Source organism: Bombus fervidus, chromosome 3 (genome assembly GCF_041682495.2).
Source record: "Bombus fervidus isolate BK054 chromosome 3, iyBomFerv1, whole genome shotgun sequence".
In the NCBI taxonomy this organism is placed as follows: Eukaryota; Metazoa; Arthropoda; class Insecta; order Hymenoptera; family Apidae; genus Bombus; species Bombus fervidus.
Window position 1 is genome coordinate 17,055,721 of NC_091519.1, and position 17,832 is coordinate 17,073,552.

A 17,832-nucleotide genomic window follows, 5' to 3' on the forward strand; every position below is an offset into this window, starting at 1 on the left:
ATTCACGACGCAAGACTACCTTGTTTTATTCGACGAGCAAGATGAGAAATCGTGACTGCAGCGAAATAATTAATCGTCGCGTCTTACCGTCGTGTTACGAACGGAACGCGGAGACCACGTTCGTTCGAAACTCTTCTTCGTCTGATCGGCGGATAACTGGTCGCTTTGGGACCAATGTTTCCAGTCATCGAGAATAATTTAATACGTCAATTTATATAAACTTAATGATCGCCGTCGATGGATGACAAATGAATCCAGGAAGCCAGCTAGAGAACATTTTTGTTCGGGGACGAGGTTGTTATCAGCTCTGTCAAGCTGCGACGCGATAACTGGATTACGCCAGCGAAGACATGGGCAATTACTCGAAATTCTCGTGACCTGTCATGATTATTCCTGTGACAAGCAATTAGGATAATAGAAGTACAGTTGTATTAAACGTAATTCGATTATTCGAGTTTAGAGAAGTTTGGAAGTGTTTAGAAAAGTTTAGAGAAACAACAAGCGGACAAGCTACGTTAGAAATAATCTCGCAAGAAAAACAAAGTCGCGAAGTAAAAAAGGGTCTTTTGATAGAAGAACTCTGAACTTCGAGACTAAATACAGTTTCAATGATTCCACTCTGCGATAATCTAGTTATGATAGAAGTTTCCAACATACTATATCCAAGTTTCCTGCATTTACACCTCTAATTCGATAACGAAACACGCAACGCTATTCACGAAAGGAATATTCGTAGCAGAGTTCGGAGAGAGGCTTTACAGATTTGAAAACGGTCCCCACGGCGTTGCTGGAAACGGAAAATAACCGGGTAATATTCCATCGATGTAGCACGGCGTGTTCGCGCGCTCTTCCTTTCCACCCTTTCTTTCTCTCTCTTTTTCCCCTTTTTTACGTTTTCCACGCTTGAAACTATCGACGAGGATAAAGGCGAATGAAATCCGGCGTTTTATCTGAAAATGGAAGGGGGAAATATCATTCGTAAGAAGGCGAGATGTTATCAGCCAACCAGACCGCGTTAACCCTTTTATCGATCGGTCAGCCAACGTCTGCTAACAATGTTTGCTTAACGCCAATTCAACGGCAACGCAGTTCGTTAAGGACATTTGCTCTCCTTTCAATCGTGCGAGCAAATATCTTCTGAATGCAAGCTGCCTGCGTGCACTCTGCTCAAAGAACAGCGCACTGCAAACGTATTTTATCGTTTTCTCCTCTCCTTTTTTATGATTTCACAGCGACACTGCTGCTTTGAACACGCGCGTTCGTTATAACATGCCGGAATCGCACGCGTTTTATTTTAAACACGAAGCTTTGAGGTTGGGCTACTTGTCTGGAAAATAAATCACGAAACGCGATTCGTTTTACCCTCCGCTAATGTATTTCCAACCCTTTCATCCATTCGCTTGTACGTAATTTTGTAAACGAATCTGTTTTCAGCAAAATCAATTTGAAATTTTAATGTATTGCGTTTCCTTTGCAAAAGCCTCAGGGAATATATACGCATTCCTATTATTGATAACTGACAAGGACCACATCTTCTTAAAGTCTAGAAGAGTATTGGTCGTAGAATGTTTAATCGCGATCCTTGCAATTCGTTTAACTACGTCCTTGTTCAATTTGCCTGTATCTAAGAATTTAATCGAATAGGTTCGTGCTCGAAATTGTTTGTCGAAGAAATGAAATACACTGTGACATTTTTCAGACGATACTTCGTATCGTCTTCGTGATAAAGACTACTATATTCTTCCTGAAGTAACATTTAGTGGAACAGTAAAGTAAACTCGTATATTTCTAGCCAAATTTTCTACCGGACATTAATTTGTCGGAAGATAAGCAACAAGTTCGCCTAATCGGTATAAATTATGCACGTTAAACCAGACAGCAAATTCCTACTTCTTTCTTTCATTTTATTTTTCGTACCAGGCAGTATTCAATTAACTGGTTTTTATTACTTGAGCAATTAACCTCGTTTGGCGATGAACGCGAGGGTTGGTTCTCACGGAAGCGTACGTGAGTAGTTATAGACTACATTTCGTTCTAACACCTATTTCGTAAGTTGGCAAGTAAAAAACTCGGGGAGAAGCTAATTTTCGCCGTGGGATTTTTGGTTTCCGAAGTGTATTTGGCTACGCCTCTAGGAAAACTCGGAGAGCGCGATTAAAAGAAGGGGAAAAAACAATTTCTACTACATGATTCTTCTACTTCTACTAATTTTTGCGTATATTATATCTTCCGTTCTGAAATTTCAAATAAAACGTACAAAAATCTATATCATATAATTCTGTGGCGCATAAAATGGTAACCCGAAAGTGTCTTTAATGTTTCGTGTTAACACTTTGACTGCCATACCGAAATCACGTGTTTCGCTCAGGACATCACGGGAATATTTTTATTATTCAAAGCATATAACGGCAAAATAATAGTAAATCGATGATGTAACACAACATTCTTCCCCAATGGACCGTCTATCCTATTGGTGGTCACAAGTGGCCACCGTGGCGCCTTGGTAACAGTTGATAACGACATATTATAACAAGGCTTCGTTGATTTCAACAAACCATTCGCGTTCGTTGTTTCGTCGTAAGCAAAACGTGCAGAATATATCGTTGAAACGTGTAGAAGATACTAGCAAACGGTATTTGCTCGTTCTATATATAATAGTAAGGTATGTTCACGCTTCTAACTTCAATTATATGATTATAAAGCAGCATTTACGATTATTTTCTAAGCTGTGTTTATAATAATATTCGTAGATTACCCCTCAAAGATATGAATGCAAACACAGTGCACCGTTTGATGCAGGATTTGTTTTCATTTTTTTTTTTTTTTTTTTTTTTATTGATATTCTAATAAAAATGTTTAATCGTTCAGTGGGACACTTTTTATTTCAAAGAATCTTCTATTTATCGTTTATATTCAAAATGCCCTAACTGTCAATTTTCATTCGATTTTTACAATTGTAAGAAGTTCAAGCGCTTTGGTCGTAAATGACCACCACGTAACGTCACAGGAGAAACTGTGGCCGGTCATATATGACCAACGTGACAGTCAAAGTGTTAATATACATATGAAAATGAGGTTCCTAAGATTCGATTCTTTGTCGGTTTTCTAATATTACCTTTGATCCTGCTACTTTGCAAATTATTAATTGATTATTGTAATTTCTTAATATTATCTCCCATATCGCTGACTTATCAATTAAACGTAGCACAATTTAAAAATTCTCGATCAAACGTCGAAGATTCCATCATTCAGGTAAATGGCAGAAAATTGAAACTAACAAGCTGTCTGAAACGCCGCAGCAGAATCTCCAGCAGCGTTCGGCCTAGTGGTCGATTAAGTTGGTCGATGAATTCACGGAGTTTCGTCGGTGTTTGTTGCGTAATATGTTCTACGAGCGAGTAACACGCGTACTGAACGCGATCCGAATTTCGCTGTAGGGGGTGGCGCCGTGTAACGCGCGGTGAAATCGCGTGAGAGTCGGAAATTCGCTTCGTCCATTGCTTTCGGCCTCCAGGCGAATTTGCCCGGCAATTTTATGAAAAAGGACTTCAACCATCGCCGGCAATATTATCGTAAAGTAGACCCATTCAATTTACCGGCGGCATCGTGTTAATGCCGGTTGGTTTGTAAATTTCTGGGCAACCACGTTTATTAGCTCCTCGATGCCATGCAACATCTTGTTTCAACCAGCCGAGGTTAAGGGAATTTGATTCTAACAGCGAAAACTGAAAATTGATGCACGAAATGGAAATTCGAAGCTGAAAACGTATTTCAGAGCCGAACGAAAATTCGTTTCGAATTGATTTTTGATAAATTGCTATTTTCTTGGGTTCTTTTTGGTTTTTTTTTTTTTTCAAAACTGGTATAACGTAGTAAAATTTGGGGGCGATCAGTTTTATAAAAAAAGAAACATACTTATTGTTGAGTCAATTAACAACTCGTTAAAGCAAACTGTAGCAGCGTATACCGATGAAAAAGTTCGTTAAAATGAATTTAAAATATCAATAATAATTATAATCGTAATCGTGTCTATAAAATCAAGCTCTCGTTAAGGTCTTCAGGTCTTACGTCCCTCCTTAGAAAATCATGTTTTCAACAGGTTGCCAAGCTGTATGGCGACCTATGAATTTTAAAATTACTATCGTGTATATCCAGATGAGAGGCATCAGCAGACGAACGTGAACGAGGGTTGTAGGGCTGGCTCGAGTCGAAGAGCGAATGCGCGAGTGTGTTTGAAACGTACCACCCGTCTGATGGCTTTTGTTGGACGAGTTCTATACAATGGCGCGGTAAGTGCATAAGTGAGATAATTTCGATTGTCCGCGTCAGCCGTTGGACACGCTGTAAAAGTCGGCTCCTTTCATTCTTCGTTATTCGTCTCCTCGTTTTCTATTTTCCACTGTACCTTCAATCCCTCTACCGACTGCACGCTCTTTGTGTAATATTCGTTTTTCTCTTTGCTCCTCTCTAGCTTACGCGTTCTCTTTTTCCTGTAATCCTTTCGCTTCTACCCTTTCCCCCCCTTTTTTCTACATCTATTCACCCTGCTTCTCTTTTTGCTCATCCTTTATCCACTTTGCATACTCGACTCCTCTTTTTCCAACGATTCCAGATTATATGGAATCGTATTTGAAAGGCGAGAAAAGAAGCGACGAGTTTCTGGCTCCGATTCGACCCTAAATGACGACAAGAGTGGAAAAAAGTGATGCAAATTCGATAAATCTGTCTGGCGAGTGGTACGACTTGCACAAGTATATTCTTGGACGTTCTGACAAGCGGTAGGAGGCGAAAAATCGATCCGACCGCGTTCGATTTACATCACAAAAGGGTGTGACCTCCGGTTTCCAGGAGATAAAGAACTGTGCGTGTCAAGTAGTTTAATCCCATGCCGCGACATTTACTAGAAAAATGCGTTCTTCGATTTTTATAAATATTCCCCGAACCCGTACTTCTTTTAATCCTTGCGTTTCCCTTTCCATTTACGTTGAAATAGAACGTTCGTCTCGCACCGTAAATTGCGTGTCTAGAGAGCTTGAAGCAGAAACGTGTTGCGTGAATTTAGACAGATTGAGAAGAAGTAGAGCGATTGAAAACACGTGTTATCATCGCGAAGAAACAAGAAGACCGAGGTCTATTTTTATTTCCATAAATCAACGTAGGCGACGTTCTATCTCGAAGTGTTAGGCAGAAGATTAAATACCTCAGGAGAATGAAATGTTATAATAAACCACCAGACCAATTACATTCTACTCTTCGACCTTCTCAGAATTGAATTTCCTTTTTGCCTATGGGAAAAACGTACAGTTAATGCTACAAACTTTTTGTTATGTTACGTTCAATTAACGATTCGTTAAAGCACAATGTCGCGTTTACCACGTACGCAATATGAAACGTGAAACGTTGAAAACTTTGACCCAAACGTATCGAGTCTACAAAGACCCAAACACGTATCTTTCCTACGACAACTCAATAGCAAACGCGTTATCAAAAACACATGTCGCCTGCAACATCTCACTCTCTATTCCAGTATTACAATTCTCGTCGCGACAATATACAGACCAGGAAACCAAACGCCATAGGAAATCGATCCGAAATCGATCTTGGATACAAAAGGCGTGAGCGTCACGTCGTTCGTTTGCACCGCTGCGCGATGGCAAAATTTAATATACCTGCTGGTGAGCGAGGCTCGTCGACACTCGAGCGACCTGTTCGTTTCATCAACAAATTCCAAGTAGATTTATCGTGACTGGGAAGGGTTGGGTAGCGCGAGCAATGGATCCTGACTGGCCCATCCCTTGTGCTACCGAGGGTAACCGGTGGCTAATAAGAGAGGGGAGGCTAGAAGATGACGCTGTGGTATCTTCCGCGTGTGTCCGCGTGGACGCTCGTCCGTTCTGTCGACGAAACGAGAGGAGAGGGAGAACGAAAGCAAGCGGAGAGACGTCGGAGAGCTACCTATGGATACCTATATGCGGGTCATGGCGCATGTCAGGCCCGAGAGGGTGCGGCAGAGAGTGGTACACCTCGAGGACCAAACCGCGCCAGGGCGGATCCGTCTTTTTCTATGCTCGATCGTGTTTTCGCTTGTACTCGACCGCCGCAAATCCTCTGAACGCGAACGCTCTCTTTAGCGGTGGCCGCGTCTCGCTTCAACGTGTGCCAGCTCGGCTAAATCTCGCTGTGCTCGTTTCCACGCTCGACACACTTTCTTTGTTGCCGGCCGCCGATCCCTGGCAATTCGGCCATCGACGATTTTCCACCTCTCGTTTCCACGTCTCTTCCTCTTTCCACGCGACTCTAGTTTTTTCTCTTCTCTTCTCTTCCGCTGCTTTCGCTCTTCCATCTCCATATACACGCGTCCAATTCTCAAACGCTTTAGCCTTTTGCAAAACAGAGAAATTTCCCTCTGTTTCGCCGATCGATTTGCCTTTTTCCCGCAATATCGTATTCTGCGTGGTTCTTGCTTCGATCTTCTCGTCTTCGTGTCGTTACGCCGAATCGGAGAGAAATCGACGACTTCTATCGAGCGTCCATCGACTTATCGAGTTTAACGTGCTACGTTTTATCTCCGACGTATGGTTCCTCGCTCAATTTCTTCAATTTCCGCTGGATTCTATGGCCATAGTCTTTTTCGGGTGAGAATGGATACGGTTAAGATACAACGTTCCGATAAGGACCGGTTCCTGGTGCATTTTCTAGCAGAAATCCTGGTGTCGCAGATACCCTCATCCATCGGCTTATCCTTCGATTTCATCGACTACGTGGAGTCGCTTAGGAAACCAGTATCGCGGGTTTCCTTCTCCTCGGTTCTTCCTCCGTTTTAATTGGCACTTCGCTTTTATTTCTTCTTTAGAGATACGTGTTATTCCTTGCTCGGTTTCTACGCCAACTCTTTCGCCAATTGCTTCTAATTTCATTCAAGTATTCCTATAGTCACTTCTTTTACTTTGGATTTTGATTTTAGAACGGACAGCGAATTCCCTCCGAATTTCCGACCGAAGCTTTTGTGACTCGAATTTCGATTAGTGGCTGCTCGATTTACCACTTACAGTCCTGAGAGAAACAAAGCATCAAATCCCGGTTTATCCGCGATTCGTTGCCAGGGTCACGCGGGAAGCCGACTTGTCGAAGACGCACGGATCCGACCACCCTAATCTCGAAACGCGAGCGAAATTTCTACGTAACGTTCGCGACAAAGTTTTCAAACTTCTCTTATTTAGAGCGATTGGTCTTTTACTTCGGCAAGATGTTGACAGTAGGAAGTTGCTTTTTTTTTACGTCATTCGCGTGATTAAAGCTGCCAAAGTTTTGCCATTATTTGGCAATCTAACAAGGAAAACATCTTTTACATTTCCATTGAAACAAACGACAAAATTTACAAAGTGCAATCGACTGTAAGGAGGAAAATATAACGCCTGAAGGCGCCGTATCATCAACTTCGGAAGTTCAGCTAAGAAATACATAGTCAAAGAACACCTCGCTTGGATATTTCTCTGAAGATCGAACAGAGTTGTATAATAGTTAATGTGGCGAATTCGCAAATGATCTTCCTCGATGAACGAACAGATCGAACAGATGAATTAATATGGTTTCTTTAAGCAGCCGGATCTTTGTGAAATCAACGGTAAAGGAAGTTTCATTAATGTTAGAAGTTTGACCTCGTTTCCTGCTTGCAGTCGATCTTTTGTTTGATCGAAGCAATCTTCCTGGCCGATGCAAATCTACAGGTATATAATCGTAGAACCTTGACTGTTTTAGAGCGAGGCAATTTGCTGGCAATTGTAGATAGAACGACGGTTGATAGCATTCAAATATTCCAGCAATATGTCAATTTCGATGGGCTGCGTTATTGGGCGTCTGCAGAACTACAGCGAGATGAAAGATGGCCATTTTGTGCGATTGCTGAAATAATATACGCGATCGAAACGAAGACAAACAGAGGCAGCTATACGACAAAGGGATTTCTCGTAAACGAAAAATACGAGGATAAAAATTAGAAGATAAAAGTTCGAAGGATGTAACAACTGTATTTTTGGTATCGCGGAATCAATCGAGAACATAACAAAAAGCGTCTTTTTTTTATTTTTATTGTTTCGCGAAATAGTGGCGGATCATGATATTTTCGAATCAATCGGAGTGACGAGAATATTAAATGGCGTTATTCGAATAAAATCGAGCTTCTGTCTATCCGATATATCCAATTTAATATTTGGACAATTCTTTTTGTTTCGCATAAAGCGCCAATATTCTGTCGATGTTCTGTCGATGGCCAGCGGAAAAAAATTTCGACTATTCGATAAAGAAACGACGTACATGAAACCGCGATATCCCCCGAATGAAGCTCCAGCTTTTCAAGCGCGAAGGAAACGATTTTACGAACGAAAAGACCACTGGTGATATTAATTCGAACGAAACGCTACGTTCGGGAAAGTATTACGCTCGTGTGTTCGAGCTTCTGGGTTAATTGCAGTTTCAAATTATCCGAAGCATTTAAGTGACTATTAAAATCTCTGAATCTAAATTTGCCGCTTAACTGTCGTTTAATCGCTCGCCGAGTCCGGCAGTAAAAATAATATTCATTTCTGGAATATCGAAGCCAATGAAATCCCAGTGTCAGTTTACTCGCTTGTTTCCTTTCTCTAACACAGACCGTTCGAAAGCGTCATTTCCTTAAACAAATCTATGAATAATCCTAAATCTTTAGATTTCTTGCGTTTAAATCAACTCATCCTATCGAAAGAGTTCGATTATTTATTTATTTTTACCACATTTTATTTATTCTAATTATTTATTTTTATTGGTTCTCTCATTCGACGAAATTTATAACAGATCTGCCAATCTAGGAACTGTAACTAATTAACCTGTAATTTCATACAGTTCTCAAATATCATTTTAATTGGTCTCTGCCACGCGTATATACATATTCTACATTATAGAATTTCAGTACTTGTATTGTACGCTGGAATATATTAATAATCACAAAAGAAAAACATTGAAATTATCGATAGCCATAAAGATAGCATTGATATCTCTCTATATAGCAAAAGTTATTGGTAATAATCAATATGGCTTCATTTCTAGTCGAGCCCCTTGGCCCATGACACAGTAGTATCAAGGGCCTAATTTATGGCACCCTCAAGAATTTATCGCTTTTTCTTCCTAAGTTCCATGATAACAGAAAACCGAATGACCATTGCAAAAGCTCGAAGCTCCACGTTCCCTAACGATACTTTGACAATCTATTTCCCTAATGAACACAGTTTGTGCGGCAGAAGAAATCTCGTTACGATCGTCTCTTTAATCATAGATCAAGCAAACCTTCACAATCTCTGACAATTCCACAAACAGCCTATCTTCCTTATGAAAAAATCGCCAGAGAGAAGAAACTATCTACTTTTTCTATTAGCTTTTCTAATCACAGACGCGACCAAGCTTTAATTCGCAGACGTGTAACGAAATTTATAGGTATAATTATGATATTTCGAACGCTACAGGATCGATCGAAAGTTACGCAACACATGTCGGATCGTTCGACGCATATTTATCTAAGCGTATTCGAGTTCATAGGCGGATCAGAGCTGTTGCTCGAACGAACACGTATCCTGGTCTGTGATCTCGATTTTCACGCGTTATCGTTCGCATGAGAATGAGAGCAAAGAGACGAAGAGGATGGAAAGTTGTAACGCGAAGGTTCGACGCTTGCCTGGAAAATAGTTAGGAACCTGCTGCCGTTGACGTGAGGTTATTAAACATTGAGCGAGTTATGTAAGACGCGTGACAGCGTCCTGACAGCAGACGTACTTCTCACGAGTTTCCGCATATGCATAGTAGTACTCGTGAAGTTTAGTGGAAACTAGCTAACTAGATAAAGTTTTTATACTATTTTTTCGTATTTCTATTTCTGAGCTGGGGAACCACACACGATGCGTTCAAATTGAACCTTACTTGACAATTTGAATATCTCACGACTCTAATTATCGTGTTCTGGGGTCAATTTTATTTCTCTGGAATTTGGCTTAGTAACTTCAACACGTGACAATTATTATATGCTAACATCAATTTTATTTCCGCAATGATACGACTAGAAGGACAATAAATGGGAATTTATTTTTGTCGCTCATTAATTAAGTGTTATAACGATTTCATTACTTTGATTATTTTTTGCAACAAGTTCATTATTTCGTATTTTTAGGGGTTTCCTTAATTTTCCGGAAATGCGTAAATCTCTGCAATCTGCTTATACGTATAGCAAAAGAAAAGTTAATGAAAGTTCGTAGAATTGAAGTGTAAACTAAGTTTCTAATTTAGTCGTTTCCAAGTATTGTAGCAATTAGTCTCATCATCGATTCGTCCCGTTATAACACCATAGATAGAACTTGATATAGTGTTACGTAATTTATAGATTCTTTTTCCAATCGATCCAAGTCCCGTACATACGCATCACTCTTGGCTAATTGGAAGCAACTATACGTTAAATTTGATGGATATTTACTTAATCGTGACGAAGCATCGACGAAGGGACACGTCCATTCGCCCCTCAGGTTATTCGTCGTATATGCCATGATGTTGGAAGTTTCATATATTGCGTTAAGGATGCTTTTATCTAAAAGAACGACGTTCATTTCCGATCGTCCAATTTCGAAACAACGCACTCTCTACGACTATCTGGAACAACGGTATATTTTAATCTCTCTATTCTGAAAATTTATTCTTTCATCTACGTATATAAAGTTGAACTATTCACCTTGGAACAATCGCAGGAACAAGATTATCTATGCAGCAGAGTTCTAGAGAATAGTGAAACGGTATCTCTGAAATAAATATCTTACAACTTCGATCGTTTGAGTTGATTCAGGTATATCTCGCTTGGATAATAATTTCTCGATTTTTCAATGTAAATAGCCTAATTAATATCAAAATTAATAGCATACTCGGCATTGCAAATTAGTACTAGTTATAAATAGTATCTGAAAATTCCTTCAATTATCAGAATTTAATCTAAAATTCCATTATAATATCCTTTATCCCTTCATCTTCTATTCCCACCGAAAAAAAACTGCTTTAATCAACCCACACATGAAACATGAAACATATTCTGCAAGCAGAATATCGTACTCGCGATAAGAAAAACGAGCGAACAAGCTAATTTTTTCAAGGTAAGGGCAAACACATTTATCATAATGTAACCTGTTTATGCAGTGTTCTCGCGACAAGCCAGCATCCAGCAACAACGTTGAATCGTGTTGCATTTTACAGAGGTTGATCTACTTCGTAGCGGCGACACCAACCGGACGTCGTCAGTGCATATTTCCCATGGCTTGGGGGAGCTTGTGCCAGTACGCGACAAATAGTGGAAGAAAAAATGAAGGAAAAATGGCAACGCAGTGGTACTCGAAGCTAGAGTACAATAAGAAATGACCCAGAAAACGATAGGAAAGAAGGGTTAAGCAGAATGACTGAGCATCGTGATGTGAACAACGAATATGCAGAAAGTGTATGATGAAAAGACGTATCGAGGTAAGGAACAAGGTCAGTCAATTATTTTCCATCTCCGCGTACATTTGTGTCCCGAACGGGGCGTGAAATATCGCTTTGATAATTTTTCACCCTGTATCGTGCATTCAAAAATGTTTCAACTGTTTGAAAAAATTTCAAACGCAACGAAACGTTTACGTTGAATTTGTTTCACAAATAGTTTGTTTTGATATTTATTGTAATGTTGAAATTATAACTGTTGGAAAAAGTTTAAAGTAGAGCAAACTGTTTACGTCGAATATGATCAATCTCGTAAACAGTACGCCCTGACATTTTTCATAATGGAATTCTCCATCCTATATCGTGCATTTACAAACAATTTATCTATTCGAATAAATGCCAAATGGAGTGAAACGTGTACGTCATATTCGTTCAGCCTTGTAAATAATTTGTCTTTATATTTTTACATCACAACTATATTCGTTATAGACTAAAAATGTAACGTGAACGTTATTTATCGTGGTTGATCTATCTCTCCAATCTGATGCTCTAATATTTCGTAGTAAATCCTAAACTTTCTCGAAAAAGGCGCTCGAGCTTTGTAGCGCTGCGCGTTAGAACGATAACACTTTATCGGGTCACGTCAAAAGAAAATGTCGATGGAAGTTTCCAGTGTTGTCTCGGCTTTCCACCTCGGTGGACAGCCCGTCGAAATTTCAGTTTTCCCCGAGTAAATAGAAGTGGAAAACACCGACGTGGCCACGGTACACGTGGAGCCTTAGTCAATACACCCCCTTTGGAATCGTCGAGGTTAATAAGAACGAGCTGTCTCTTACAAGCTTCTTCCGACGATCAGTTTACGGAAAGTAGCGACGTTCTCGCGGCTAATTTTTTAATTTCCTCGTCGATCGTCCGATGTTAGAAGAATTCTGAGTTTTCTCGCAAATAAATTCCGGACGATGAAGCAGCGACGTCCAGTGAAATCATCATGCATGCAACATTTATGTCACGAATGCTCCGAAACGTTCGTTCATAACCATATAAATTATTCAGGTCCGTGTTTCTTTCCTGCCACTGAAGTACAATTTCCGCGCGACGCTGAGCGTCGCATAAATAAACGTGTCACCTCACCGCGTGTCTTCCAGTCTTCGTGCTTCACGATATTATTTTTGGACCGCGGATGGCCGACCAGGAAAAAAAGAATCGATGTCACGGCTCGCGTGAAGCGTCCGTACTCGTGTTCCGTCCCTTCACGCGTTTTACGAGACGGCGGCGTCTGTCAACGACCTGTTGAAGCGGGAACGTTAACTAGCTCGCGAAAAATTATTGGCCCGTCGGGATTCTTCAAAATATACGATTCAACCTCGATCCTTCGAAACGTGATAGCCTCGTGGTCCATCCCCGCGCTCCGAAGTTGCCCGCTAAATTTAAGTTTCCTGACCCGTTCTTAATGTCTTTGACCTTAACATTCGGTCCATTTAACTTCGACATCGCGTGACTATTAACGATACCGCTATTATCGTCGTTTCTCTTACCTTCTCTGTTCCTTTAAATCCTGTGCGACAAGATGGATCGAACCATTTGCCACATCGCGTCTTTCGTCGTTGAATCGAAACGGAATGCTATCTGGGAAGAAGAATCACGAAGAGTAGGCGAAGAAAATAGTCCCGGAACTGTCCGAATCTCGTGCTGGCAACAGAGTCACGTGCACAAAGGGTAGTTGGGATGGTGCACGGCAACAGCCGAAATTCGTGAGCACTGGAGGATTGGAGCGACAAGTAGAGAGGAGCCGTGTCGTCGCGACGTGTGGACGCGCACTGGTCGAGAGACGCGGACGGCACGGTGTCTGGGCGTCGCGACGACGGCAACGAACACCACCACGACAACCACGACGTCGACGTCGGCGGGTGCTACTAGCGGTCGGTGGTCCAGGGACGTACGGCGGCTGCGCAGGCGCCCCAACGATTCTTCAACTCTGCCTGTCCGATTAAATTAAACCTTTTGTCTTTTCTTTCTTCTCCTCTGTTCTTTCTTTTTCTCTTCGTTTCCTTTCTCGACTTGCTCTTAGATAGTTTCTTCTTTTCTCCTCGCCTGGACTTTTCTTCTTCTCTTCCTTCTCCTTCGCCTACTCTCAGGGATTTCCAAAGGCTGCTACCTTCAAACACCTTTCCGCGTCACGCGATGGAGTTTTGGGGTTGCTTCCGATGACACCGGGACAATAATCTCAGGGGAACAATGCTTTCGACGGGGAGTAGTTACCTCGCCTCTTTTCTCGTGATCCCGTTGCTTGATCTCTCGGATTTGCCCCCGCGTTAATGATAACGCGTTAATTGTAACGCGCTTTTGGCACGAGAAGAGAGAATAACGACGAAGTAAATAAATTAGAAGGGCAATGACAAGCTGTAGATAATATGAGAGAAGTTTCTTTTATTTACACAGATAGCCACGCATCCCGGATCAATTCCCTTGAGTTAAATCAAGAAACTTCGCGTCCTGCGTCATATAGATCTGGAAATTCTGTGATAGTTGTCCAGAGAACCTTCTCAAGTATCAAATAACGTGTTGTAAATCTGTTCAACGAGTCAGTGACGTGCTATTAATTTTGAGTAACAGATTTTAGTGACTAATAGGAATAGTTTCCTTTATTGGAAAAGACTGTTTTTTGAATTACAAGCTAATGTAAGTAGTGGAAAGTTGACAATGAGGAAATTCACAAAATTCCCTATCGTTGTATATTAAATTAAAATGATAATCTTATCAACCTGAAAAATATCTCTACTCCGATACACTAAATCTGAAGAAAACCAAACTTCTGCAACAACATATAGTCTGTCCTCCATAACACCTATCCGTAATGCCTATCTTCCCAAACGCAGCGCATAAGAGAGATTCAACAACGATATTCAATGTGTCGTTCCTCGCACACTGTTCCAGCTGAAATTCACGAAGCGAAGATTTTTGCAGACACGAAAGTCGTGCGACACACACCGGATGCTTTTGTCATAAAAATTCGACTCGGTGAACTTGGACGTCTCGACAAGCAGCTTTATCTTGGACCGCCGTTTTACCGACGTCGTTCAGGACGACTTATCGATCGCCTCCGGCAGTGATCGTGAAGAGAGTCAACTTGCAAGAGTGGTATCGCGCGATCACGTGGCCGCAGATAAAGGCCATGGATGTGCCGTTGCAAGTTGCATTACTCTTATGATTTCCATAAAATCCAGTCAGCACACACACGCGCGCGATGTTAAAGAAGCAATCGTGGGTTATAAAGAATTGAACCTGAATTAGAGAGTACTTTTTCAAAGTAACCCATTGAGAGAGTACGCCGTGTTAGATGCAGAAAGAGAGACACTTTGCATTCGTGAAATTTTTAGTGTTCAGCAAAGTTACGCGAATACCCCGGAAATGCACTTTGCCAAAGTGGCGCAGTTTATTGCTAGCTTGAACGTGGTTTGCTTAAAAATACCATACAACGATGTATCGAGGAAATTCTCAGTTGCGTGAATAAATAGTTACGTTCGGCAAGTTCTCGGTGACAAAGATTTGCAGCAGATAATTGAAAAAGGAATTCCATTTGAATATGTACTCTTTGGGATAATCAGAGAAAGTCTTTCGTTTTTATGGCCGTTTATTCAACCTTATGAAGGGGTTGATTTTAAAAATTTTATATGAAAGGACTACGATAATTTGCTTCGCGGAGTAATTGTAGGAACTCGACGTAATATTTTACCGATTATTCTTGGCATTAGTTTTAATCCTTCGCTTGTCTGCGAGCGTTTTAACATGCGAAAACATCAGAGGGCAATTCTTTAATGGTAAGTTCCGCAGCTCTTTCAGAGGGAACATCTCGATCAAACTTTTTCAAGATTATCATTCAAGCCTTTTATCATGGAGAAACTTGCAGGATCGCAATTCGTCTTTGTAAACTAAATTTTCTTTAAAATATAAGACCATTAAAGCGTCGGAATTGAGTTATGAGATCGTTAACTGACTACTTCCTTGGGGGACGTGTGCGGTAGATGTCAATTTCCTGTAAATCTCGGAGAAATATTGCCTGAAGCAACGTCGATACGAGCAACAGTGCTTTTTTAGCACGCATTTTTGTCGGTGAAGCTGCTCGTCGCGTCCAATATCGAGCTGGACTACTGTAAATCTCGTTGCAAAGTCTCGTTGTATTCTTTTCGAGTTTCATCCAGTTACTGAATTCGCGAGTTATAAACGCCGTTTCTTTTTACTTTTCTTAATAAACATGTTTCCTAAACGAACTTTATGCGAGAATACCAGTCGAGCGTTGATCGTGATATCTCTTTAATAAGCTGACACGAAACGAGAGAACCGTACTAATATCGAGATGTGTAAATGTGATTTCCAACCTCTCCAATCGCTAGGATACGTTCCATTTGTTAATTAGATTTTTACGGTCAAAGTCGCGGACTATTTTTAACGATGACTCCGCGGCTTCGCTATCGATTTATTCGACTTTTTGCGCGTCGAATGTCGAATGTCTCTCCAGGAATAAGGTCATCCCTAAAAGAAGCTTTTGCCAGACGAGAAAAAGAACACGAGAAGAGACTGTCGAAGCGTCAAAACGTTCTGAACTCGCTTCAATGTCGTGTTTTTCTCACCGTTTATCGAAATAGGGGGAGGACTTATGGATAAGCATCATTCGTGAACATAAGTACGACACGAGTCGTATCGAAAACATTTTACAGTAATATTCGCTTCAATTTACGACATACTCAGCAGCGTCTTTATCCTGCTTTTCAGCCTGAACTTTGCTTACCTCTCATCCATAAGCGTAAACATTCGTCGTTAAAATTTATAATGGCCAATCTCCGGTATCAGTGCTTCTCGAGTAACAGAGACATTAAAATCTGGATCACAATCCTAACGAGCGGTATGGAGAGACACTAGTTTATTCAAAGTCTAACCTACCCAGCTGAGGCAGGTGCAGACGCACGATACCGTGACGTTGTGATTTCGCAACTGGTGACGCAGGATTATATTTTTAATAATGCGATGCATGCAGACGTAAGATTATACTGCTAGGAATATTATATATTATACGAAGGTGCATAATCGCGCAATATTATTATCATACAATCGTAAGGATGAATTTCATAGGAGATAGTGCGTACTTAAGTTTTACAAAAGAAAAATTAGAAAAATAGATGCACTCAACAATAACTAATTTTCGAATGTATGTAATTTGTTCTTTTTTTTTTTTTTTTTATTTTTCAAAATTTCATCGCTATCTCGTCGTAGCGTTGATTTTTATAAAAATCAAGTGTTACCTTTATAACTCTCCTTACAATTTAATCTAGAAGATTGCGAGATCCTTATAGGCTGTTTCGATAAATATATTATATTTTATCTGTTATTACGGACTCTTTTGCTATATCGATCGTCCGCACCTGGTTTCTAATACCAAGAAATAATCTCTTCTCCAAAAGCTTTCTCAAAAACTCGGATAAATTACCATCTCTCCCCGTAAGAATCCTGAAACACCGTTCAGTTACGTGCGTAGAGGTACTCGCGTGAGAATATGCGGTTGCTCCAGCTAGGGTAATGGGATGAAATTTCCATGAAAGGTTACCCGGACAAGCTGGAAGCCTCCAATCTGGTTGGCTTCCTGCTCGCGCGACGTGCTCTCGTATCAACTCACGGATATGGATGCAATCATCTCGCTCACCACTGTCGAACAATTGGCTGTTTCGCCGGGAATCAAGCGAATTTACACGAGAGATCCTTATTGCGTTGCAACTCGTAGAAAGCGATCGAATCGTTTCGGTACTTACGGAAAGCTGCTTACTCGTAAAATCCTCGTTGTGTGGCACGTGGTTTCGCGAAAGGAGGATTAAAAGGAGCGCGGTCTCCAGCAAGGTAAGCGTTTAGATCTTCTCTGTGTGTAATGACGAAGGGAAGCTTTCAACTTGGGACCAACAATTTAGGGAAAGTTCCTTCCACTTTCTAATGCGGAGGCACGTGATATTAACAGGAAGAAGATCGTTAAGGAGCCGGGATCGTCCGAACTTTATGAGCTACATTCTTTATGAGCGACGAGTCCCTGTCAGAATGTTCTTTAGCCGTAAACTTAGTCGATACTCTCCCTAGCTGCTCGTCACCGGTGCTCGTAATTTTCTTCGCGAGTTCTTGGGGAAATCGAACACCTCGTTACAGGTGACACGGAAAGTTTGCTCGTAAAACGTTTGACACTTCCGAAAGCAACGTGAACAAGTTCTTGGCTGGCTGACTTTGCGGAATTAACTTTGAACACCGCCACAGAAAGTCGCTTTTCGTAAGAATATTCTCTCTGTTCGTGATTTATCGTTCAAACGGAAGACAACGATTGCT

The 17,832-nt window shown here is 41.0% G+C and overlaps 1 protein-coding gene and 1 long non-coding RNA gene across 3 annotated transcripts in view; one reads left to right on the forward strand and one right to left on the reverse strand.

The window, feature by feature from the left end:
* Window positions 1-12,161, forward strand: part of LOC139985361 (uncharacterized) — a 126,085-nt gene extending 113,924 nt beyond the window's left edge. Inside the window, exon 3 of one of the 2 annotated variants that reach the window (XR_011799402.1) lies at window positions 11,200-12,161. This is a non-coding gene — a long non-coding RNA (uncharacterized lncRNA). The remainder of the gene's footprint in view (window positions 1-11,199) is intronic. The other variant, XR_011799401.1, reaches the window with a different exon arrangement.
* Window positions 1-13,542, reverse strand: part of LOC139985357 (somatostatin receptor type 2) — a 76,455-nt gene extending 62,913 nt beyond the window's left edge. The window contains exon 1 of the mRNA XM_071999747.1: window positions 13,011-13,542. The gene's annotated coding sequence lies outside the window, so the exon portion shown is untranslated. The remainder of the gene's footprint in view (window positions 1-13,010) is intronic.
* Between the last annotated feature and the right edge of the window lie 4,290 nt (window positions 13,543-17,832).